The sequence below is a fragment of the Vicia villosa genome, linkage group LG4 (genome assembly GCF_029867415.1).
Source record: "Vicia villosa cultivar HV-30 ecotype Madison, WI linkage group LG4, Vvil1.0, whole genome shotgun sequence".
NCBI classification, from domain to species: domain Eukaryota; kingdom Viridiplantae; phylum Streptophyta; class Magnoliopsida; order Fabales; family Fabaceae; genus Vicia; species Vicia villosa.
Window position 1 is genome coordinate 33,833,013 of NC_081183.1, and position 7,859 is coordinate 33,840,871.

The 7,859-nt window shown below is 30.2% G+C and overlaps 1 long non-coding RNA gene across 2 annotated transcripts; it reads right to left on the reverse strand.

Moving 5' to 3' along the window:
• Nucleotides 1-768: 768 nt before the first annotated feature.
• On the reverse strand, nt 769-4,414 carry LOC131599044 (uncharacterized). Of its 2 annotated transcripts, XR_009282511.1 has the most exons (7): nt 4,262-4,414; nt 3,545-4,187; nt 2,948-3,206; nt 2,749-2,833; nt 2,405-2,475; nt 1,670-1,752; nt 769-1,166 (listed from the first exon to the last, which is right to left on the reverse strand). It is a non-coding gene; the product is annotated as an uncharacterized LOC131599044 (long non-coding RNA). The 2 variants fall into 2 exon arrangements; XR_009282510.1 differs by having other exon boundaries at nt 2,948-4,187.
• Between the last annotated feature and the right edge of the window lie 3,445 nt (nt 4,415-7,859).

Below are 7,859 nucleotides of genomic sequence, written 5' to 3' on the forward strand. Positions count from 1 at the left end.
AAAATTCTAAAATTATAATAATTATCTAATAAAATCCTTGATACTATTATACACATTATTTAATACATTTATTATATATTTTTAATTTGAATTAATAATAAATAATAACCATAATATTAAGAAATTGACCGTAATTAATGAATTTAATAATTTTCAAAAGTGTTGATTGACAATAAAAATTGACTTATAACCAAATCGCAATTATTGATTGATAATATATAGTTTTAAATTTTTGTCTTACATGGAAATTTTAAAAAAATGTGACTAAAAAGGTGGAAGGTTGTGTTGGTTAAACAAATATAGGAAATTTGAAGCGGTGAATTTTTTTATTGAAAGTTCGAAGTAACTATTCATTTTTGCATGAATCAAATTTAATGTATAAAGTAAAGGGAAATGATAAATAATAGATAAAAAATAAAAATATTGATTTAATTAAGTACGTTTATACAAATCTGTCCTTGTAATTAAAAAAATAATTAGAATAATTGTGAGATACTTTTCGTCTTTATTTAAACAAATCATAAGTTATATTATTAAAAATATATTTAATTTTACAATTAAAGATTATCAAAAAATAATAATTTAAATCAAATATAATTAATTAAAAGCTAATAGAGATATTTATTGATGTTGCTCTAACATAAATACTATAATACCTTCAAAATTGAGAAGAATTTAATCAAACAATGAATACATGGAGAATCAAACAATTCACATTAATAGAGAATCAATTCACTCATGAATGCATAGAGAAACAAAAAATTCACATTAATAGTCAACAATTATAAATAATGATTGCATTCAAACAATTAACATTATAACTTATAGGTATAGGTGTTTTTCACAATAAGCAATTATGTGATAAAACTGCAAATAAACTTTTCATCTAAATATGACATGAAATCATTTCCAATGCTAAGTGTATTTGATTATGTCTAATGTCGATTATGTCTAGAAAACCATCACAACCCTTATTGCCTTTCATCTCTGCCCAATCTTTACTTTGAAGTTATTTACTTTGAAGTTTTCCTTTCATTTTTTGAAGGATTATTCCCATTTCTTTCTGCAGCCGAAGCATCTTGCTTTACTCATAGTTGATGCAATGACATATAGCAATCCACAACCAACTCCTAGCTTAAAGGAAATATTTATCCAATCTAACTGTCCTGTAGAACACCAACAACATATTATAAAACTAACTACAAAACACAACCAATAATTATTAGAAAAATTGGAATCAATTGAATTATATATTCTCAATTAGTTAATAATAAATAATCCAGCAAAGTATATAAAAGTACAATCAGTAATATTGATCCCAAAGTGGAATCAAAGCATCTGCTGTAGGTATCAATTGAAATAGAAATTCTTAAATTAATTATCAAAACATCTGATTTTACTGAATCTGTGAACAAAATTATTTAGACCAATTTGCACTTGTTGAAACTGTTTTCTGCAGCAGCAGTACCAAGAGAATATGAACATCATAACAATTGGTACAGACAGTAAAATTGATACTGAAAGTTTTCAAGATAAGTAAATAAATGTTCACCACATACAAGGTCAAAATATACTTGTTGGACACATAATACGTACTACATACTAAGCATTGCAAACTCTTTAGAGAACCATATAGGAATAAACAAAGCATCATCTTTCATATACGTACATATTGGTTGTTGGATTTAAAACTTTAATAAATCGCCTACATTCTTCCTGCTCCCTCCGTCAATTACTTTTGCAATATCCAAGCTACAAATCAATGGTGGAAGTTAGATTAAATGATTAATACAAATCAGCTGCTCTAAACTTATCCAACTTCTCCACAGGCCAAGACAGTATTCACGCAAATTACTACAAATAAAATAATCATTAGTTATAAAGTAAAACTCATGAAATGTTAACAATGGTTTAAAGAGAAGTTGTCATTCTCACAGAAACTCATTAAATGTTACATTGTAACAATTGTTTATATCAATTCTACCTCAAAGATAAATACTATAGGCAACATTATCAAGTCCATTATAGTCAACTATGCATTTATGACCGTGCTTAACACTGAAATGTGAATAAAGATGATTATATAAAATTGCTATTGTTCTTCATCGTGTTTCAACTATTCTTATTTTGTGTGAAAAACTTATGAGGGCTAGCATTTTAAATTGTTATGTGTATTTTTTTTTTGGTTAGACCCTTGATTTTGGGTTATTCAAGTGGGTGTTTGGTATCTGAAATGCTTTAAAACTTCTGGGCAATATAGTGAGGTGGAATAACAATTTCCCATATTTCATATGCAAGGTTAAAATTGAACAAACAATTATATAATTCAAATAAACAAACCCAAAAACAATACTCATTAACATCCCAAATCAACAATGAGCAAAACATGTAACATAAGAACTACCTCAGAGCTAACGATATTTTTGGGCCAACTTCTTAAGTTCTTCCATTACACAGTCTATGATACACTGGTACCTAAAATTCCAAAGTACAAATAGAATAGTTGTAAGAATATTGCACAAAAAATTCCAAAATAAAACACATACCATATGCATTAAGCTAATAAAAACTAAAAAGAAATTGATACTGAACGTTTCTAAGATAACTATTGAGTCAAATCTTACAAAGACAGAAAATTCGTATTGCTGAGCACAAATTATAAAATCCGAGATATTAACAAAGAAAATCAACATAAGCAATGAAAAATCAACATCAATAGTGTTAATAAGACAATGTTACAGCTCTTACCGGCGACAAAAACCGATGGATTTATGTTCTGGAATCATAGAGGGAACGAAGGATCGTACAACAGTGTCAAACAATATATTTTACCCTGAAAACAAAATACAAGGCATCAATCATCAACAAAACAGGTTTTACATAATCAGCAAGTTAGGCCTAAACAAATCCAAAACAAATATTAAAAAATGACAAATTCAAAACTTACATGAGATGGTTTCCAACTTGAAGATTGAAATGGAAGAAGAGAAGTTGTGGCATTTTCTTTTGGTATCTTTGACTTTAAATGTTTAAGACTGAAAATAGAAAATGAAAAGGCAGCACTTGATGACACAATATGGAAAGTTGTTCTTTTGGTTCATTCAAAGCAGGCTTTTAATAATATTCCATTGTACCCGTGCAACTTTTCAATTGATTGCATTTCAAATTCCAAACAAAATGTTTCAACGTATCTTTCTCTATTACATCTAATTCATGTATTTTATAAATACAGGGAATGATTAGTTAACTTAATAATAGAATTAAAAAAAATAAAATACAATGATAATTCTGGTTATGCCACAACAGCCGTATTAAATGTCAAACTAATATAAATCAAGTATTGTGCAATTAGATAGTTTTATCCATGTAATTAGATTAGATTTAGTCTTATAATCAGAGGGCTTATAATGTAATTATCAAGTACTTTAGTTTTTATATATTTATATTTATAATAGACTATTGAATTTATATTAAATGGTTGAGATTAAAAGATATTTTTAAAATTTGATTAATAATTTATCTTTATATATTTATATATACTCACAAAATTCTATTTGACGCCGCCATCAAACCACGCGTGAAGCGTCAACCGCCATCAACTTTAAACTCGAGTATCATATCGGAAGAGTTACGGAAATATCAACTTTGCATATGTTGTTTTAGTCTTTATTTTCTCTTTATAATTTTCTCCATTATTTTTGTTGTAATCATAGTTTTTTTGTTTATGTTTATTTTTTTCTATCAATAATGTTAGCTTTTGTTTCATTTTTTGATTTGTTATGTAATAAGTTATTGAAATTCTTGTATTGTATTTTGAATATATCTTCATTTCTCTTTCAAATAGTAGTTCGAAGATTCTCATTAACATTTCTAATAATTTTGTCATAATTGAGTTATATAACATGACATTAGTAATTGAAATTAAAGCAAGAAGTTCAACAAAATGATATAAAGGATATAATTTAATGAAGAGTGTCGATGAAAGTTATATCATTTTTATCTTTCACCAGGTTCCATTCCTTTGTCTTTTTCACCTCCATTTTGTTCACCTCCTTCACCACTATTTTCTTTAGAGCTCGATTCCCTTGATTTCTTTCCAGGTCTTTTAGTTCCAGGTCTTCCCCAACCTTTTCTAGGATTCCATATATCCATCCCAACTTTTGTTTTAAATTCAGTTGTTGCATCAACTACAAACCAACAAACAATTTTTTATTAAATATAACAAAAAGAATGAAATTGTATGTTCAAATTATATATATACATTGTTTCTCATCTTTAGGTTGCTCAAGTGCCATAAGAGAGATAATAATAAATACACTAATAAAGAATACAAAGATAAAAGAGTTGGTTTTCATGCTCTATCAAAACTTAGTGTAATATGAATACAATCAACATTCATTTATAGTGTTCATGAGTTAAGATATATAATATATTAATAAAAAGAGTTTGATTAGAAAATATATATTATACATAAAGAAACTTAGTATATGGAATTTGACTTATTGTGAAGATTATAGGTCATCAACACCTATTAAACAATTTAAGGCTTAAATTAGGACATGAAATGAGGTAAGAAGATTTTTTACACAATGACAACTAATAAGAAATTAGGGAATTTGAATATTTTTTTTAATCTTAAAGATTGTTCTAACTATTTCTATGATAGTCATTATCAAGAAATAACCTTGTCAACATTAAAATTCTTATGAGTTCATTATTTTAGGTTGTCGAGTTAACCCACATGAAAAAAGAAATTTCTTCTTTTCTTTTTTCACGGCGACACATGTAACGATCGTTTTATTTACGTATTTTATTTGATTATATGTTATGTGAATTATTTATTTGATTATGTGTTAATTCTGTGTTTAATTAATTTTGTGTTATTTATTGGGAATTATTAGTAAATAACATAAGTTAGTAAGGTTAGTGGTTCTTGGGCCTATGATAGAATTAGTAGTTGAGAGGTGCTAATTAGAGTCCATTAGCAATTTGAGAGATAGTAAGGGTTTAATAAAACAAGGGTTTTAGAGAATAGAGAGTTAGAAGCTCATTTGGTGAAATTGGGTAAAGAAGAGAAGAAAGAAGAGAAGAGAGAAGAGAATAGGAGAAAGCTAGGTTTTAAGATAGAGTTGACTTCAATCCAAAACCCAAGGTAAGGGTGGGATTCTTTCATGATAAAGGGTTGTATGATGATGTTTAGGGTAGGGTTTTGATTGTATGTTGCTATCCATGAATATGTGTTGTAGAATCTTAGGGTTTATGTTGGATTTTCATGAATTTGTGGTTGAAATCATGTTTTGAATGATGAGTGTTGATGAATGATGTTAGCTGGTATTGATATGTGTCTTTAATTGCTGATTAATGATGGTTTAGAGTGGTGGAAGTGTGGTTACATAGGTCTGTCACGTCTGTGATTTTTCTGCATAATCGCGCGTCCGCTAAGCGGCTCCTAGCTCGCTAAGCGGATGGTGGGAGAAAATTTGAAAATGCGCGAGCCCGCTAAGCGGAGACGCGAAGACTGAAAGTTTCTGGATTTAGTTGGGAGAAGCGCGCTTGAGTCCGCTGAGCGAACCCTGCTGTGTAAAACATGTTGGAACTTTGAAATGATGTATCTTTTGATCCGTAACTCCTTTTTAAGTGTCGTTTGAACCTCCGTGAAGCTCTAATTTATGTCTTTCTAATGAAAATGACTTGAAAACCTTTGGATATATTTTGAAACATTTCCTTGAATTGTATGTTGTCGATTTAATGATGTTTTGTGAAGTAGTATGTGATGTATGTTTGTATGCCGTAACGACGTGATTGAGATGTGGTAAATTACTATGATGGTAATGATACAGTTATTTCCATAGAACCTTGGCATTGAGTTGGTGTTATTTTAGACGATGTATGACATGTTGTTTATGTTGTGTTTGTGGATGTGCATCATTTGAGTCACATCCATTGCATTGTTTGAGACGGCCTTAATGGCAAATGTTTGAGATGGCCTTAATGGTAAATGTTTGAGACGGCCCAATGACAATTGTTTGAGACGGGAGTTTTACTCCAATGGTACCACATGCATGTGCATAAAGTCAAGTCACATATTGAGTTGCATTTTGAATGTTTGTGATTATGACGGGAATGTTGTGATATGTTGATGATTTAGTTGTGCTATTGAATAAGTTATTGCAATTGAATAATAATATTGTGGTTTGTGATGAAAGTTGTTGTAAGATGTTATGTGATGAGAAGTGATGAACTATGTATGATCTTTTCATTGCTATGAATATTATCATACTTTCCTTTATACTGTTTGATATCTCACCGTTCTGTTTGAATGTTATCCTATGTTGGTAACGTGCAGGTAACGACGTGGAGTAGTCGTTTACCTTATAGCTCGAGTCGGTATGTTTATGCTATGATACGTAGCACTCGGGAGGACGTTTGCGATGCTTGTTGATTTATGTCGTTATGTTTTGATTGGATGTTGTTAGCTTTTGTTTGATTATGTTATTGTTCTCTTTTGAGACATGTTGGATAGTTGTTTCCATGTTGGCAAGGATGTTATGATTTGAAATTATGTTGTTCTTTGAATTACGCTGCGAGATTATGAACTATTTGGTTTGAAAGTTCAATGAAGTATGATTCCTGTAACACCCCAAATCTACCCCGCAATTATAAGCGAAAATCAGAGTGCATTTAAAAATATTCATCAAAGATGAGATGTCACAATTCGACTTAAACCAACAAACATACTCAAATTGCAATCAACATAGATACATAGCATTCGGAAAACAAAACTTTATCCAACATCTTCCAATTCCAACTTATAAACATCTCTATAATCGACTTAACACAAATGTCATCATAGAATACAACAATCAAGTAATAACGACTAATCCCCCCGAGTGCTACGTATCAGAGCAATGGACACCGACTCGACTTGCCATAAAGCAACATCAAGACTTCACATTAATAACCTCGAACATCCATGACTAATCTTGAGTACCTGCCCATTTCCCATGGTAGGGGAAATATCAGCAAAGGGGTGAGATATCTTACAATATAAAGGAATGCATGATAAATAATATAGGAGATATAGATCATACATAATTTCACCACTTCGCATCACATAACATCTTACAACAAGTTTCACCGCAAAATAACTTATCAATATAATACAACTTTCAAACGACAATAATATCATTAATCAGTTAAGACAACATATTCAAATTCACAATTATACTATCATCATGTCACAACAACAGATCATCGACTCAACAATTCAAATAACATAATCAACTTATGGAATGGCAACAATGTCAACAATCAACCATGACAATATATGCAATTCACAAGTAAGATCCCAACACATCACGATAAACATCTCATCATCAAGTCAACACGTCACCACAAACATAACAAAATTAGACTCAAATGCAACTCACCCGTGACTCGACTTATGCAAATGCATGTGGTACCATTTGGAGTAAAACTCCCACCGTCTCAAAATTTGCCATTGGACACACCGTCGCTATTTGCCATCAAGGCCACCGTCGCTTTTCCCATTAAGGCCATCGTCTCTTTATGCAATGGATGTGACTCAATAAATGTAACATCCACACAAGCACAACACACATAATTAATACGTCACAAAATCATCTAAACCACCATCGAACATTATCAATATAATGTCGAACTTCAACAACAACAAAATCATCATCATTCATAAGAATGCATCACTTCTCAATCACGTCACTATGTTGCATCATTATACAACATTAATTCACCTCAAAATACATTACAATACAACTTATCAACATTGACCATAGGGTCTACGACAACGACAACAATTTCCACATACTAACGACAACGAC